Source organism: Artibeus jamaicensis, unplaced genomic scaffold (genome assembly GCF_021234435.1).
Source record: "Artibeus jamaicensis isolate MK-2021 breed Jamaican fruit bat unplaced genomic scaffold, CSHL_Jam_final contig_548, whole genome shotgun sequence".
NCBI lineage: Eukaryota > Metazoa > Chordata > Mammalia > Chiroptera > Phyllostomidae > Artibeus > Artibeus jamaicensis.
The window spans coordinates 3768601-3787186 of NW_026521883.1; the positions used below are offsets into that span (position 1 = coordinate 3768601).

Here is an 18586-nt window from a genome sequence, read left to right on the forward strand (position 1 = left end):
ACGGTTATGAATGTGGCCCAACACAAAATGGTAAATTTGCTTAAAATCTCACATATTTTTTTTGCTCATCAGTTTTCATGTTTGTGTATTTAATGTGTGGCCAAGATAGCTCTTCTTCTTCCAGTGTGGCCCACAGATGCCAAGTGTTGGACACCCCTGCAGGTTTCTTTATACAGCCATTACGGCTACTTTTTTACCATTCAGCTCTTTTTTTAAGTACAGCTGATCCTCAAATAATGTTTCATTAGATGTTGTTTTGTTACCACACTGATGAGAGAAAAAAAATTCATTCCCAGGGGGTCAGTGCCTGTGTGGAATTTGGACATTCTCCCCAAGGGTTGTTTGCACAGGTTTTCTCTGAGTAATGTCACACACCCCAAAGATGTGCACTTGAGGTGAACGGCATTCTACACTGTCCCAGTCTGAGTGAGCGTGAGCGGCCGTGTCGGAAGGGCGTCCTGGGCATGGCCGGGGCCTGCCTGTGCCCTGGAGCTGCAGGGACAGGCTCCAAAAGCGGCTTGGAAAATAATGGTCTTACTTGTTTTTATTAACCTTTCTTAAATGTATTATAACTCACATTTATTTCAATGTTTAACATTAGAAGTGTTTTGGATCTTTATTTAGAAGTTTGGTGACGCTTTTATGACCAGAAATAAGCTGTAGGAATTTAACTCTTGTTTATATCAACTAGCCAATGCAAAAATGAGTTTCATTATACATCGTTTTGCTTAAAGTTGTGGTTTCCAAGAGTCTATTGATGATGTTAAGTGAGAACTTTATGTAACAGTACAACTGTTATTAAACACAAATTTCCCAAGTAAAAGTCATCAACTGAGTTCCAAACTCAGAAATCTGGCTTGAACCTTGAAGGTAAATTTTTTAATCTTTTGAATGTCTAATGGCCTCTGGCTTCAGAAAAGCTTTGAACATTAGCCTTCTTGAAACTTGAGTTTTTAATGTAGTGTACTGCCAAACTTTCCACATAAGTACGCATCTATTATTACCAGGTACTTGCTCCTAGAGAGCCCTATATTTTGATTCTAGCACTGGGAAATCAAAAAATTAACCTGGAAACAACTGATACTTGATTTCCATTTTGTCTGTATGCTTTGTATTATGAGAATTTCTTTTTCTTCTTAAGGGTCGTTTGATCACATGAGCTATTTTGGAACCACAAAATTATATTTCTCTAAAGTAAACTGAACACTTTCTACTTCATGGCCTGTTTTGCAGTTACTGTTTTGCCACCCCTCCCACCCCAAATAAAGTAATTGACATCTATGAACCTTCTGGAGAGAATATCAGACTGTTACTGTCTCATCTTACATTCCAACCATTGCTCTAGCAGGTAAACAAGGGATTGTTGAAAGCTAAAGATCACCTCCCCTTTGACTGAACCTCAGGTGTTTAGGGATAATATGAATAGGACATCAATCAAGAAGAAAAACTTAACCTCCCCAATCAGTCAAACCTGGGTTCTAATCTGGATTGTACAATACTTGCTATATATCCTTGGGCAAGTACCTAATCTCCGAGCCTGATTTGTCATCTGTAAAATCTATAATGTCGGCCTCCTAGGAATACTGGAAAGATTAAATGACATAATGGATATAAAATACTAGCTATCAGGTTGTCGAGGGAAGAGTCATTAAACTAACAGTCACAAGAAGGCACATCTACAAATAATGAACAAGAATACATATAACCTAGAGTTCTAGAACTGAGAGCCAGATGCAGCAACTGGACTAGACTTTGGGAGGTCTACTTTGGGGTCAGGAAGTAAAACGTATTGTTTGTTGTAAATGGAATAGTTGCATCATGTCAGGTGGTGAATCCTTTGAAATTTTATTTATGAAATTTATGAAGAAGAGAAAGTGTGTATGGGTGTACAGGTTCAAATGTGTGCTGGAATGTGGACATCTGTTTTAATCTACTTGGCACCATCTTTCCATTGAAGAGAGCTCCTCTCCATCTCCCAGGTTTCCAGATGGCTATCAATCACAGCATGTTCTCTACTCCGGACCAGTGGAAAGGGGATTAAAGGTAAGGATGTGACCCAGGGCTGGCCAAACAGGTACCCTATTCTCAAGTCACAGTGCTTGGTCTAAACGGCAGACATATAAGCCAAGCAAAGTCAGGATTCCTCCATGAAATTTGTTACACAAATGTTGAGATGGAGAGGGCTGCTCTTCTTTGTGGATTGGTATTTGAGCAAATTGGTATTTGAGCAAATGATGTGAACCTGGAGTTGCTGACCATCATCTTTACATGGTAAGAATTTGCCTGAAGAAGGAAGACAAAACAGAGGAAAGTGAAGCTCAGAAAGAATCCCAGTCACATCATTTTAACTGCTGTTTGTTTCTAGCTGTGTCTGAAGCCAGAAACCATTCCTGGGAATTCCCATATAGTGAGCCAATATATTTTTTCCATCTTAAGCTAATTCTGCCACTTGCAACTAAGTCCTCTCTAATACAGCCTATTCAAACAAAAAGCTGATTTACTGCTTGACACACTTATTCATTTATTCACTAAGTGTTTACTATCACTGGCCACAAAGATTGTATTTACTAGGGGAAAAAAAGCAATGCTCTAAGGTTTAAAATTTCTCTCAATTCTAAAACAAAGTAGAATATTCACTATGACGAATATATTTCATTACCAAAGACTTAGAAGGTAGAAAAAAATCTGCGTAACTGAAAAGTTTAGGTGGTTAAGTTGCTGATCAGACACCACCACTCTCGCACCACACACAGCAAACAATTTGTGGGAAAACACATAAATTCCTTTAATGCAAACAAAGTACAGGGCAATTATTCATAACAGAAAATCTCATCCTGAATACTAATTTGCTGGTGAACAGCCCTGTCTTATTAAAGACCACAATGTGCTATTACAGAGTTGTGCTGAATGTGCTTTACTGTGTTGTCCATTTGTAATAAATTACAACAGCTGCCAAAAAATGCTCATTTTTGCAAACAAAGTACTGCTAAGTACATTTGATATATATTTGGCCACTGGTCAGTTTAAAGGACTGTTGTAAACTAAAGCAACTTCAGTAAAAAATAGCTTTAATTCTGGGTCTCTTTTATAAATTGGGTAAGGGTAAATCATTAAGCTAATTACCGGATGCAAACCAGCACAGACTGTAACATCACGACACTCCACAACTGTAAATGGATGCGTATGCTACTTGAAATAGTTATTGTAACAGGCTGTTATATGTAATATAAGCAGAGAGCTATGTAAACATGTATGAACACGCCTATGAGTAAATCTGTAAATAATAGCCACACTTACAATGTCGTTACTGAATCTATGGAAAGCTGAGTTTGGCAAGATGGAAGACAGCGCCAGGAATGTGATGCGCTGCTTTGGGGCGCGCCCTCCAGAGCCAGACTGCCCAGAATGGAGCCCCAGCTGTGACACTTGCCACCTGGGTGCCCTGGGCAACTCTCTTCATCTCTGTGTCCATTTTTCTCACCTCTGAAGCGAGACTGTTAAGATTATTTAATAGGCTTCTCACTTTCTACCAAGTAACATTAACTTCATATCATGGAAAGCAAATGTTAAGAATTGCTTTTTGGTAATATGTGGTGGTCATAATCCATCTACCCTGTCATTAATCATATCTTGAGTTCTAAAAGAAATGGCATTTTTCTCCAGTTAGCAGCTAACTGATTGTTTCATTTCTGTATTTAACCAATGAGGTTTGCTACAGCTTGGGGCTGGGGTGGGAAGAAAACCTTATAATTAAAGTGGACTTGAGTTGGTGACAAATAATGCTTATTGCACTCTACTAAATAAAATTATACAGCTAGTCCTTGGCTATAGCAAAGGGGAAATATAAGAAAGACCGATAAAGGAGCTTTATATTGAGATGAGGAGAAAAACTAGTGAAATGGATGTGTGTACAAGCTGTAGTTAGCACTGAAATCACTGCAATCAATGTGACATGGCCTGTCGTAAGAATTATGAAGATGTTCATACCTTTTGATCCTACTGGATAGGATCAAATAGTCTGACTTCTAAGGAATATATGAGGAAATAATTCAACCAAAGCCAATCACACTTTTGAACAAAAGTACTCAGTGAATCATTATCCATCAGAGTAAAAACTGGGAAAAAAATCTAAGTAGTCTAACAACAAGAACAGATTAGTAAATCCGTGCATCAAAAATAACATCACATTGGCCAGTGTGGCTCAGTGGACTGAGTGCTGGCCTGCGAACCCAAATGTCCCTGGTTTGATCACCAGTCGGGGCACACGCCTGGGTCACGGGTCAGGTTTCTGGCTGGGGGCTTGCAAGAGGCAACGATCAATGTACCTCCTACCACATCAATGTTTGTCTCCCTGTTTCTCCTTCCCTTCCTTCTCTCTACAAAATAAATAAAATCTTAAAAGAAATAAGGCTGTCATTCCTCAGAGTAGGCACATCAAATGCAGTGTGGGGGCCAACAAGAGTACTGACACTCATCCCGACCGGGTGCCTTAGATCAAGCTGCCCATCTCTGGGGGGTGGGGGGAGTTAGATCAACTACAGGGCCACCTCCAGAGCCATAGCTGGACTTCAGATTAACTTCCCTGACGTACACGGACATCAAAACAAAAACCTGGGTACTTTTAAGAAGTTGGGAGATGAGGGGAGATGCTAGGTAGACAAGAAGAGCACGTGCAATGATAAAATTAATAAATTTTAAAGAAATTGCTTCTGGAGGACATACCATATTTTTGTACTATAAGATGCACCCCCCCAAACTTGGGAGGAATAATGGTTGTTAATGCTGCTGCTGAGTTCTGTTTACATTTACATTGGTGAAATATTATGGTATTTATGTTATTAAATATTTTACCACATTTTTTGCTTCAAATTTTTTTTCCTATTTTCCCCCTCTAAAACCCAGGTGCATCTTATGGTCTGAAAAAATATGGTATAGAGGGCCCATAGGCCTATGAAAGGATGCTCAGCATCACTAGTCATCAGAGAGATGTAGATTAAAACCACAAAGAGATACCACTTCACACCAGTCAGAATGGCCATCATTAACAAATCAACAAGTAAGTGCTGGAGAGGATGTGGAGAAAAGGAACCCTAGTGCACTACGGTGGGAAAGCAGACTGGTGTAGCCACTGTGGAAGACAGTATGGGATTTCCTCAGAAAACTAAAAATGGAACTGCCTTTTGATCCAGTGATCCCACTGCTGGGATTAGACCTTAAGAATCCTGAAATACCAATTCCAAAGAACCCTTGCACCCCAATGTTCATAGCAGCATTATTTACAACAGCCAAGTGCTGGAAACAGTCTAAGGGCCAGCAGTGAATGAGTGAATCAAAAAATAGTGGTTTCTTTACTCAATGGAATACAGCACAGCAGAAAGAAAGAACTCCTATCCTTTGGTACAGTATGGATGGAACTTGGAGAGTATCGTGCTAAGTGAAATAAGCCAGGCATAAGATCTCATCTAATCAACACAATAAACAAATGAAAAAATAGAACCAGAGACACGGAAATAAAGAATAAGCTCACAGTGACCAAAGGGGAAGAAGAAGGGGAAAGAAGAGGAAGGGGCAAGTCAAGGAACATGTATAAAGGACCCATGGGCATGAACAATGAGGTGAAGAATGACTATGGGAGCAGTGGGGTGGGCAGGGCTGGGGAGAGCAACAGGAAAAAAAGTGGGACATTGCTTTCAGTCAAGATGGCAGGTAGGTAAATGCGAAACTTGCCTCTTCCCACAATCACATCAAAATTACAACTATAGAACTACCATCATTCAGAACCACCTGAAATCTGGCTGAATGGAAGTCCTACAACCAGGGTATTATAGAACTAGCCACATCAAGACCGGTAGGGGGGTGGATACACCCAATGGGCTGCTCCCACACTCACGTGAGGTGGATAAACGTTGGAGGGATATCTCAGCTGCAGAGATCCCTCCTCAGGAGCCAGGGGTCCCAGTCCCATACTCGGCACTTCTAGCCCTGTATTCCAGTGCAGGAAGAGAAGTCCCCATAACTTCTGGCTACAAAAACCAGCAGGGATTGAGGCTGAGGGAGACAGAGGGTTCCTGGAGTCCTAGACAGGAACTCCTAAAGAGACTTCACACAGACTTACTTGGACTCCTCCCTCTGAGCTCCAGGGTTAGGGCAGCAGTAGCTTGAAAGGCACCAGAAGCATACAAAAAAGAACTGAAGTGTCTGGTATCAAGGTGAGAGCTGGGGGCGGGCAGCTTTCTTCCAAACAGAAATGCTGTCAGAGGCCATTATTCCTTTGATGAGCCCTCCCCTCCAAGAGCCACAGAGCTGGCAGGCAGGCAGGCATCGTATCTGAGACTCCATCAACTTGGCTCACACTACTTGCTCCACCCTGGTGATTCCCTGAGGCCCCACCCCACCCGACTTTCAGACCCACCCAAGCTGTTTCCAGTGGCTTTTCCATACAAATGGCTCTTGCTTCATATTTTCCCCACAAACTCCAACAGGCAGCTTTTGGCCTAAGCAATCCCCAGATCTCTTTCTCTTAGTGGCCCCACACCTGGCACTACGAACAGCTTGGCTTCACATGGGTCCCTCCAATCACAGGTAGCAGCCATCTGCAGATTGCTTTGTAGCTTACGCTGTGTGACCCTAAGCAGAACATAGGCAGTGACTGACCTCGGCCTGTACAACTTGAGAGACCCCAAAGCCAGTGTACCCAGTGGACAGCTACAGACCAACATTAGAGCCCCACCACCCAACTACCTCCACAAATGACACACTCAAGGGGCGAACTCAGCAAGCACCAGAACCCCACTGAAGTAAGTCCTGCTCTTTAAGGTGAGCCCCTGCACAGCTGATTCTCCCTGATGGTTCAAAGTCTGTGGCCAGAGGTCAGTGCTTGGTGGTATCAGCCAGTACTTGCAGCTGACAGGCCTGGGGGTGAATCCTTTCCATTGATGTGCCCATAGCAAACAAGGCTCAACTGCAAGGGGGTGTGCACAGCCCACACAGGGGTCCACTCTGAACACCCAGCTTGGGTGATGGCGGAGGCTGTGCCACCGAAACCTACAGAACATCTACTGTATTAGGCCATTCTACCAGGTCTGGGATATGTAGGAGCTCTACCTATTATATAGAAACAAACTCGGAAAGGCTACCGACTGAGAAGACAAAGAAACATGTCCAAATGAAAGAAAACTCCACAAAAAGAGCTAAACAAAATGGAGACAAACAATCTACTAGATACAGAGTTCAAAACACTATAAAGATGCTCCATAAACTGAGGGGGAAAGCAGACGAACTTAGTGAGAACTTCCACAAAGAAACAGGAAACAAAAACAAAAGGAGAAACCATAAAAAAAAACCTGACAGAAATGAAGACTACATCACAGAATCAACAGTGGAAAAGATGAAGGAGAGGAAATCAGAAAATTGGAAGACAAAAAACAGAAAACATCCAAGTAGAAGAGCAAAAAGAAAAAAAATCGAGAAAAAGGTGAGGAACAACTTAAAGAGTACCAACATTTGCATCGTGGGTGTGCAAGGAGAAGAGAGGGAGCAAGGAATTGAAAACCTATGTAAAAAATAATGACAGAAAACTTTCCTAATTTGGTGAAGGAAACAGACATACAAGTCCAGGAAGCACAGAGAGTCCCAAACAAGAAATGGGAAGGAGGTTGATAGGAATGGGTGAAAAAGATGAAAGGATTAAGAAGTCTAAATCGGTTGTTACAAAATAGTCAAGAGGATGTCAAGTACTGCATAGGGAATAGTGTCAATAATATTCTAATAACAATGTGTGGTGTCAGACGGGTGTGAGATTTATCAGGATGATCACTTAGTAAGTTACGTAATGTCTGATCACTGGGATGGACTCCTGAAACTAATATAATAGTGTATGTCAACTGTAATTAAAAAATAAAAACAATTATTTAAAAATAAAATAAAGAAATACAATTCATAGTATAGTTTTTAAATAAATAAAGGTACACCAGAAAAAGTATTTTTTTATAGGCATCTGTATTCCAAAGTCCTACTAGGTTTAGAAACCAGGCACAAAATCTCTTTCAACCACGATGAGTTTCTAGCACAACACTGCCAAAAAAAGTGCTGTTCTCAGGGCAAATTGCTGAACTTGGGAGCATCTGCTTCTAATTTCCACAATGAAATCTTTGATTCCTTCATTCATGGCACCTGCACTTAACTTTCTAACATAGAAACTCCGGTTTTCTAGATAATCATTTTGCTGTGAAGTTCTCATTATCTAGTAGTAATATCTAAAATACTAATAATTACTTATGTTTCCATGAAATATGTTTTTCCAAAGAGAGTATAATGCCTTTAACAAAGATTAAATTAGACATTTGGAAAGTTGCTAGCTTTCTTGTAACATCGCACAATGATTCTTCCACGTTATAAATGTTTCTTAACAACAACGATGAGATGTGATGTACAAACTGGAAATGTGAAAGTCCACTGACAGTAGAATATATAATTAAAATGTGGTACATTAACAAGCTACACATGAACAAGTATGCATCTCAATAACAATACTGAGCAAAGAAAGCAAGTTGCAGAAGAATATAGATACTGTATGATTCTTTTATATGAATAGGAAGTTAAAAACCAGGCAACTATAACCCATATGTCAATTAAGGATACACACACACACACACACACACACACACACACACCGCTCGGCACAAATAAGGCCCCCTTTTTATTACAAAATCCTAAGCATGCAATTCTGTAACATGCTCAAGCACACTGTGTGACATTTTAGGTGAAATGTTCAAATTAAAACCATAAAATTTTATACCCATATTATTACCCTACCAACCACACTCAGGAGGGCGTTACTTCTGTCGGACCCTGTATAGAAAGACTCTAAAGAAAGGCAAAGAAATGATTAACCTCAAACCTGTAGTAGTGGTGCTGGAGGGGCCGGCAGGGGGTTTGGGGTCTTAAGAAATGGGCAGGAGCATCAAACGTGCTAAAGAAACATTCTTTTTCTTAAGCTTGGTAGTGAATACAACGGTGTCCTTTTATTACTATTATTATTTAAAATGTATATAGACATTATAACATTCTTCTATGTGTGTGTATTTCACAATTTGAAAGAAGTAAAATAAATCAGAGTTACTGATGCTGAAAATGCTGTGATTAACCTCAGACTAGTGATTAAACTTTATCACTTAAGATAGGACAAATATGAAATCAACTACAACACATTAAAATAGTCTTTATAAAATATTATTTTGCCTATACAAAACTGTTTCTATGGCCCTGAAACCAGAAAAAAAGAAAAGGCAAGCAAGCAAGCCTTAGATATTCTGGTGGTGTTAATGAATTCTTACAGGAGCTTTTACTATTCAATGGCATGTGTGTATATTAATTTCTGGCTTCCTATCTACTACTAGACAGAAAAATAATGCAATAAAGTAATATCGAATGAAAACTTGACCACTGTATAAGATCTTAGAGGTGATCTAGTCCAACCACTTAATTTTATAGGTGAAGAAACTGACCCTTTGAGCAAATGACCTGGCAAGATGATACCAGTTCATTTTAGGCAGGTACCAAGTGCTATTTCTTCCTGAAATTTTCTTCTCTAAATTCTATTAAAAAATTCCCACAGGTAGGAAACAACTTTGTTGAATCTAGTCTCTTTTCAGAAAGTTCATGTTTTATGTATTTAAATAGAAAGTCAAGAAACATGCTAGCTCTGGCCAGTAGCTCAGATAATTAAAGCATCATCCCTGTACACAGACCAGGGCTGCAGGTTTGATCCTGGTCTAAGCACATATGAGAATCAACCAGTGAGATGTATAAAGAAATAGAACAATAAACCAATGTTTCTCCCTCCCCCTTCCTTTCTCTCTCTAAAATCAATTTTTAAAAGTGCTAAAATGATTTACTAAAGTAAACGTACCCAGATGCTAATAAAACCTGCCTCCTACTCCAGTAGTTGCAAAATTATATGTTAAAAAAAAGTTCATGAGTGCTCGCTTCGGCAGCACATACACTAAAATTGGAACGATACAGAGAAGATTAGCATGGCCCCTGCGCAAGGATGACACGCAAATTCATGAAGCATTCCAGATTTAGGAAAAAAAATGTTCATGAAACCAGGAATGGACTTTGAGATATAAGGAATCTAATTTTTACCCTTACACACATAAATTCTGGGCTGAAATTATTTTGTTAGCTGAACACACCCCAGAAAGTAGCATTTGCAGTGAGACACACCTTCGCGCGCGCACACACACAGTGCATGTGCCGAATGTGCAGAATGGGGTGAAGTGAAACGCATGGGTGCAGGCATTCTTTACAGTAAAACAACATCAAAAGCACAATCTATAAACTTCAAAGTAAAAGATTCCTCCAGACATTCTAACAAGGCTTTATATTGCCATAAAAGTACTTATTTACATGTTTGGGGGTGTTTGCTGCGAATAGGTACGTTAGAGACAAAGTTGTCAAATAAATAAAATCCAATACTGAGTCACCGAACAGCCCAGTCTAGTTGCCTCCTTTTGACCTGCCTGTTCGTTGGGTTTTCTGGTTCTCTGATGTACACCATCCCCTGCCCTCACACGATACAGCGCTAAAAGAGAGCATTCCTTCTTACAGTAATCATCTTCTAATGCTCTGAGAGAGACCTGAAGTCTAGTTTTTAAAGGGTGTGGAGGAAGGAAATCAGAATCACACCTTACCTTATGCTAACAGGGTTAATCCTCCATGAAAAATGAAACCACAGCTCGACCTTAAAGGTTAGAGCTAAAAGCAAACCAACCAATCAAACAAAAACCAGAAACTATCCTGCCTCTGCTCAGCACTGCTTTTTTAGATGGCTCTCATCATGCTAGAAAGGCACCTCGTCTAGAGGCTGACCTAGAGACTTTTATCCCGGGAAAAATCTGATGAGCAGCCTGATTCCAAGGTCGGCCATCCCTCCTGGCAAGAGCACCGCCCAAGGCCGATGGTGCGGCATTGCCACCTCCCTCCCTGACTCCCCCCACAAAGGCTACCTCCCGCTGACATCTGCCTTGCTATGCTATCATCGCAGATCCAAAGGCGAAACTCTTCAAGTGTTCAAACAGTACTCACTGAGAGGAGCGCCAATTTTCGTTCATGACTTTCACATTTGGAAGAGTAAATTAAGAAAACATGGTACTGAGTCTAGCCATGGACTTTCAAAGGAAAGCTGGGTAACAAGGTTTTTTCAGGTAAGAATTGGAAAGTTTTAAGTTTTCAAAACAGGTCTCGGTGATCAGGAGATAAATTTCTAAAATCACGTCTACAGAGTATTTCAAACACATCTTCCAATTGAAGTCATCTGTCTACAATTTGGAAATTATTTGCTCTAAGAGTACAGAAAGTCATGACAGTTCATGAAAAATGTTAAACTTAATGTTGAAAGACTGAATGGTTTTCCCGTTATGTAACAAGGCAAGGATGTCTGCTGTCACTACTCAAGTTCAAACTTGGAGGACTCACTGACTTTCAGACTTACCCTGAAGAGTACATACAGTAATCATAATAGTAACATGTTGTACTGAAGACAGATATCCAGCCCAGTGGAATAGAAAGTCCAGAGACAGAACCACACATATTCATTTGATTTTTGACAAAGGTGCCAAAGTAAAACAGAAAGGGAAAAATGTGCAACAAAAGGTACTGGAACAATTAGATATCCATATGAAAAAAACTGACCTCAACCCTAACATAAAAATTAACTTGAAATGAATTACAGATCTAAATGTAAAAATTAAAACTATAAAACTTAGAGAAAACCTCTAGGAGAAGACTTGTGTGATAGTGGGTTTCTCAGGGCACAGAAAACATTAAACATTAAAAAAAAACTTCAACTTCTTTAAAATTAAAAATTCTGCTCTTTGAAATTCACTTTAAAAATGATGATGCAATCCTCAGGCTGAGAACTTAATTTAAAAACATTTATCTGATTAAAGACTCCAACTCAGAATACACTGATAGCTCTTATGACCAACTAACAGAAGATAACTAACTCTCTTAAAAATATAAAGAAAAGATTTAAACAAATAGTCACTTCACTGAAGATATACAAATGGCAAATAATCATTTGAAATTATGCTCGACATTATTAGACATTAGGAAAATGCAAAACACTACATTGAGATGCCATTATATACCCACCACAGTGGTAAAAATAAAAAGGCTGGTAATAACAAGTCTTGGTGAGAGTCTGGAGCAACTAGAACTCTTCAGCACCACTGGTGGGAAAGTTGTACGGTACAGCCACTTTGCAAAACAATTTGACAGGGTCTTATGAAGTCAAACATTCATTTATCATATAATTCAGATATCTCATCCTTATGTATTTGCTCAGCATAAATGACAAGGTATGTCTACCAAAGACTAACACATGAATGTTCCTAGTAATTTCATTCATAGTAGCTTCAAACTCAAAACAATCCAAATATCCACTAATAATAGGTAAATGAGTAAATAATAGTGACAACTGAAGAATACCTGTTAATATAAAGGAACTACTGATATATGCCACAAAATACACAAATACGAAGAAAAAGAAAAGAAAGAAAAGCACTATGCTAAGCAAAAAAAGCCAGATACAAAAGCAAGGCACAAAAGACTACATGTCATATGATTCTATTTATATGAAATTCTGTAACAGGCAAAACTGAAGATCAGTGGTTGTCAGGGGTTGAGATGGGTGTAAGGGGGAAAGGAGAAAGCCAATGTGGAGAAGAGGTTTGTCCAAAAAGTGGCTGTAGAGAAATTTTTGATGTGACATGTTCTGTATCTTGACTATAACATGGCTTACACGATTATATGCATTTGTCAAAAGTCACCAAATTATCTACTTAAAATTTGTGAACTTTATATTGTATATAATTTATATAATAGAAAATTGATACAAAAAAGCTTTAATGAATCTACATGATCATTAAAGTGCCTTATATATTAATACATTGCCCGAAGTCCCCTTGCTGCATGTGCAGGGTGTGAACACAAGTGATAAATATCAGCTAAACTGATTAAATTCATGGCTTCAGAAAGTTTAAATGAGACCTAAGAATTAAAATGTAAGAATTCATGGCGATTTGGAAATAGACTATAATTTTAAAGGATACTACATAAGTAAAAACAAAGGTTGGCCTTTCATGTTTATCAAAGGTATCATCCCAGCAAGAATTCGGGAGAAAATTCCTATGCAAAAACAAAACAAAACAAAACATTGAACAGCAGAGTTTTAAATAAGTAGTACTGTACCTGTCCCACGGTATAATTGTTCATTTGTTTGTCTGTCTCCCCTCATCAACCCGGCTCTAACCTCGGGGGACAGGTCCATGCCTGGTTCAGCTGGGCCCACTGATGACTGTTGAATGAAAGAATGAATTGCAGACGTTCTCATGCTAAATTTGGTTTCATCTGCAAGATCCATATGTAGGTAAAACTTCCTACATAAAAGCCTCTGGTAGATATGCTTCCATAAAACACTACTATGGTTCATTACAGCTTCACAGCCTTCTTTATTCCCATTTAAAAATTATAAAGTTCTAAAGAGAAATCAAGGTAACTGTATTTAATGTTTCACCTTTAAATGTATAATGTGAAAGCATTCAAAACACCTTTATTTTAATTTCACTAACCAAGCCTACAAATTAAGAGGCTTTTCCAAGGTAACAGCTGCTCTGAACAAAAGACTGATAGTGTGAAATTTTACACATATCTTGCAGAGAAAATCTAATGATCTAGAATTTTGTGCCAAGTCAAATGCATCATCATGGGAGGGAGACTGTTTGAAAAGTTGATTTAGCATCTGTCAAAAACTACAATGGATTTAAAAAAGGCACTATTAAAAAAAAAAAAGAATTTAAAGTGTTGCACCGTATCGTGCAAATACTCTAGAAATATTTCACCAACAGGGCGACTGTGGCTGTGGTGCAAGGAAACACGCAGAGTCCTCAGAGTGAGAGGAGTGTCATGCTCTGGTTTTGTCACGGACTGTGTCAGGTGAAGGTGTCAAATCATACAAGTCATTTAACCTTCTCATCTGTAAAACAGACTATTACTCTGAGGATCAAATAAAAGTGTCTCTTAAATTCCCTTTAAAGTTACAAAATGTTATATACATATGAACTATTATGATGCTGGAAAATCCAATAGAGGGTAATAAATGCTCATCAGCTTTTTACAGAAAGATAATATATACAAATCATGGTTCTTAGATAATCTGATGAATATTCTGTATCCTTGTTTGACATTTATACAGCCATGCACACACACATTTACCTTGTTTTAGAGTCTGAGCCCCCCTCTCACAATCTGCAGCCCAGGTTAAGCGGCCTGGCTGGGCTGGCCTGTGCACACCAGGATTGTTTCTACACTCTTCTTTGTCCTGCTGACACTTGTCAGTGGTAATACTATCTAAATACGTGATAAGACCTTGAGGTGTGTCTGTACAGAGTATCACATTTACAAAAGCACTTTCAAATAACATTTCATCACAGTAGTATCTTTCATTTTCTAAAAAGACTTTAAGAGGTATGACCTCACTCCAGTATCAGCTATGATTCAACTTCTGAATGATTTTTTATAAAACCAAACTCTTAATGATGGTTAAAATTCTTAATCATACAGTATGGCTCTACTGCTACATTTAGGCAGAAAACCTCATTAATTAAGATGTATATAAATTTATGAAAACCTATTTCATTTTACCTTTTAGCATCTCAGAGAATTGAAAGAACACCATTTGGAATTACTATGGTTACCTAAATTATTCTCATTACCAAACATTTGAAAATATATGATTTTTAAAAAATGACCAAAGGACCCTAATCAATGACATCTTGATTTGTTTCTTTGAGGGGAATGTTTTATTTTATAAGCTACTGGTTATCTTCAAAATTCAATCTTTATTTACAGTTTCTGAAAATTTAAACAAAAAAATTTTAAAGTGCATCAGATTTTATTAAGTAGGGAGTGGAAAAGGTGAGGCAGAAATAGAAGTATGCAACACCCAATGGGAACCGAACCTGAGATTCCTGAAAAAAATCTGTCTGTTACTCAACTGGCCACTTCCTCCCCACTGACACAGGGGCTTGTGAGGGAAGATGAGGGAGTCACTCCAGTGGCAGAACAAGCGGTTGCTCCTGGGGCTGAGAAGGAGCTCCACAGAGGTTTCAAGGCCAGGCTGCAGGAGGGCTCGGGGCTGAGGATGCAGCCAGGCTGTGAAGAGACTGCTGCCACCACCTGGCAGAGATCCAGGTGCGCGAGGCTGGCTCTGACCCTGGTAAGGGTGGCTGCCGTGCCCGGTCAAGCAATGGATACCACTGGGTTTTTGCGCATATCCCATTGGACCGTTTCCTTAAAGCTTTCTCTTGTTCTCCATCACTCTCTCCCAGGGCCTTTCCGTCCAGCCCGGGCCATCACGCCTGGGCACCGGGTGTTCTGCCCCACTCCTCCGCTCACTGTCGCTCTCACCTAGGCCCAGGCACCTCAGAGGGGACAGAAAGCTGTCCTCTGAGGTCCAGCCTCAGGGTGATTCAGGCGGTAACTGAAGCTTATGACTTCGCCAACCCTAGGAGAACAGAGGAAACCTGCACCTTCATCTCACTAACCAAAAACTCATGGAAAAACAAGCAACCCTGTTCTTACGCGGGCCGGAAAGAACCCCAACAAACCAAGGCATTTCAAGAGATCCTGCCTTCCTGTATTAGGAAATCACAGATAATTTCTATTTCTGCATTCTATGTTATTATTTAAAACCCAATTTTTACTTAGGGTCTTTGGAAAGTTTCAGGAACAAAATTTGTTATTTTTCATAACCTTTTGAATATTTAAGTAGCAAAATATATTTTTATGCTAGCAAATCTGAATACATATTACTGTTATGGGAAGAGCTGTATTTCATTTATATGTTAGACTTGGAAGACAGGTATATAAGTTTTCATAAACACACTTCTGTTACTTTTTTATGGGTCAAATGCCTCTCTGACTTGCTCTAGGTTTAACTTTAGATGACAATTCTGTCACCTTAGACCAGAAAAGACAAAGCTGTAATACTGTGGGGCTCAGGTCAAGGCCAACAGTTTTCTAGGAGCTATGGAAGAAATGTAACATTTTGTGTGTCCTCAAACAGCTTACTGCTTACCTGGGAAGGTGTGACTGATCTCCATTAACATGGACAGAATAGCATCGCACCAGAAAAAGATATATAAACAAGAGTCGCCACTACAACACGTCAGATTCCAGCACTGGAAAATGGACCACTGACCAGCCTAACCAAGACCCAAACAAAATTTGAGACCCTGGCCCATTCCTTTGGCAATTGAGAATATATTTCAAATTCTCCTAAGTAGAAAATACATTATACAAAGTCCATCTAGAAGGTATCCAGCCATGCAATATGAAAAATAGACATTTATTGAAGAAAATAGAAGATACAAGAAACACTGTACGTATAACAAGGACACCTCAGTCCCCATCATTTGTAGGCACCTTAGGACCTCACACAGTTCTCCCAATTGCCATCAGCTGCCCCATCATATTTTCCTGAATCTCAAGACAGTCTGAAATCTCTTCCCTTTCAAAGGTGATTTTAGTTTTGGGAAAACTCAGAAGTTGCAGGGCACCAAATCTGAGCTATAGGGGGGCTGAGTCACCTGGGTGATCTGAAGTTTTAATTTACCTCTCTAGGAGATGTGATGCACGAGCAGGTATGTTGTGATGACGGACCTGCCAATCACCAGCTGCCCCCAGCTGCAGCCTTCTGAATCATCTGAATAGTTTCTGCAGAGGAATGTTCAAGCTTAACACAAAATTTGATGTAGATCATTGCTCCACCCTCTCGGTCATTTTGAATGTGATGGCTCCACAGTACACATGCCTACTCAATGGCATCTACCACCCCCACCAATTAGTACAGTGAAGTCGTCATTGTTCACTTATGTGCATTCCAGTCCACTCTCCTTGGCCACCAGGTTATATCAATGTCACTCAAACTGTTCTTGGTATATTAACAATGGCTAGACTTTTTCTAGATGGACCTTATACATTAAAATGCATTAATTTTAGATCCTAAATCTATAATAAGCTGATTACAAATTTCCTAAAAACTTCTTGGTCAGAATACAAGTCTAATCCAAGAATCCTGAAGGCAATTGTTTTATGTTATAAATGAAATAACTTCTACCAGCTTTCCCTGCTAGGTTTTATTCAACATCTGAAAGTCATGAAAATTTCCCTTTCCATTTCTTTAGCCATCAGTAAAACAATTTAGTACATTACAAATGATTAGTTCAGCATTTTTTGCAGATTTAAATCAACCTTTTTGCAAATTTAAAATGAATGTGGGCTCAGTGGAATAAATATTGGAGGTTAAAAAGACTCATTTTGGAATTTGTTTTAAATTCTACGTGACATTTGACATTTCTTAAAAACTGTTCTCTGATCTTATTTCCTTAAGATCGCATTTTGAAATCTTGAGTTTATTTGAAAACTTACTTGATAACGTTAATTTAAAAATTTTTCTTCTATAATCACAAGTAACATGAATTTCTCAACAGAGATCTCAGAAATGGCACCACCACAGCTGACCTGCATGTTTCAGTTTGACATTAAACTATGCAAAACATGAACTCTACCACTATCTTTACAGGGATTTAATTAAATATAAGTTCTACTTTCTTTGGAAAAACTACTGAAAGCATTTCTGCTTTGTTGTGATAAAATATATGTAACCACACAAAATTCTACTGTTTTTTGGTTCCCTCACATGTCACCAATTTTACTGCTAAGGTTTTCTTATGACATCATATTTACATCACTCCAAGACCAGCCTGGTGAACTATTAATCATTTTCAGCCATGGGCTTGGAAGTATAAAATAACAGTGCTATCCACTAGTTCCTCTTTAAGAAATAAATCAAACTTACTTTTTATAACCTATTTGAGAGCCGTAAAAAAATCCTACTGAAAACATCCTTGAAAAAATTAGTTTCATAAAATAGAAGTTGTTTTGCAAGTTAGCCATATCTGAAATTTGTAGCCCAATTTCCCCTTTGTTTACTTATTTAAACAGAGTGCAACTCAGGTACCAAGCAAATGACAGTAAACTCTGGAGCCCGGGTGGCAAACACAGGCCTGCAGGCCGAATCCGGCCCTCTACCTTGTTTTATCCGGCCCGCACCTTGTTTCCACCCAGGGGCAGTGTCTCGCTTAGCTGTTAAGGAGCAGTTACATTTACACAGTGCTAAACTTACATTCTGTCCTTGAAGGCAACCTCGAGGCTGACGTGGTGCTGATGAGAGTGAGTTTGACGCCCCTGCTCTAGAGCTATAAATTATAATAATTCTTTCTTTGTCATCACTGCAATGACTACAACCAATGGTAAATTATTAGGAAAAGTTTTACTTTTCAACTCTTATTTTGTTACAGAAATTACCTTGTAATTTATTTGTTGCTAAAATTCAGTTGTTACGTTCAGAATATTTTAAAAATTGCTGTGGAATTATAAGAAAGTCAAGGAGTTTGAAATTCAGTCATGTTATACTCCCTACTACAGCCCAGTCCCCCTGACCAGACTGCTCCTTTATAAG

General features: G+C 39.1%; 1 protein-coding gene and 1 non-coding gene across 6 annotated transcripts in view; one reads left to right on the forward strand and one right to left on the reverse strand.

Annotated features, from left to right (window-relative positions):
* The window catches only part of FRMD6 (FERM domain containing 6), a 92692-nt gene that overhangs the window by 37710 nt on the left and 36396 nt on the right, over positions 1-18586 (reverse strand). The window lies entirely within an intron of this gene.
* On the forward strand, positions 9980-10086 carry LOC119057136 (U6 spliceosomal RNA). Its single transcript, XR_005084004.2, has one exon. It is a non-coding gene; the product is annotated as a U6 spliceosomal RNA (small nuclear RNA).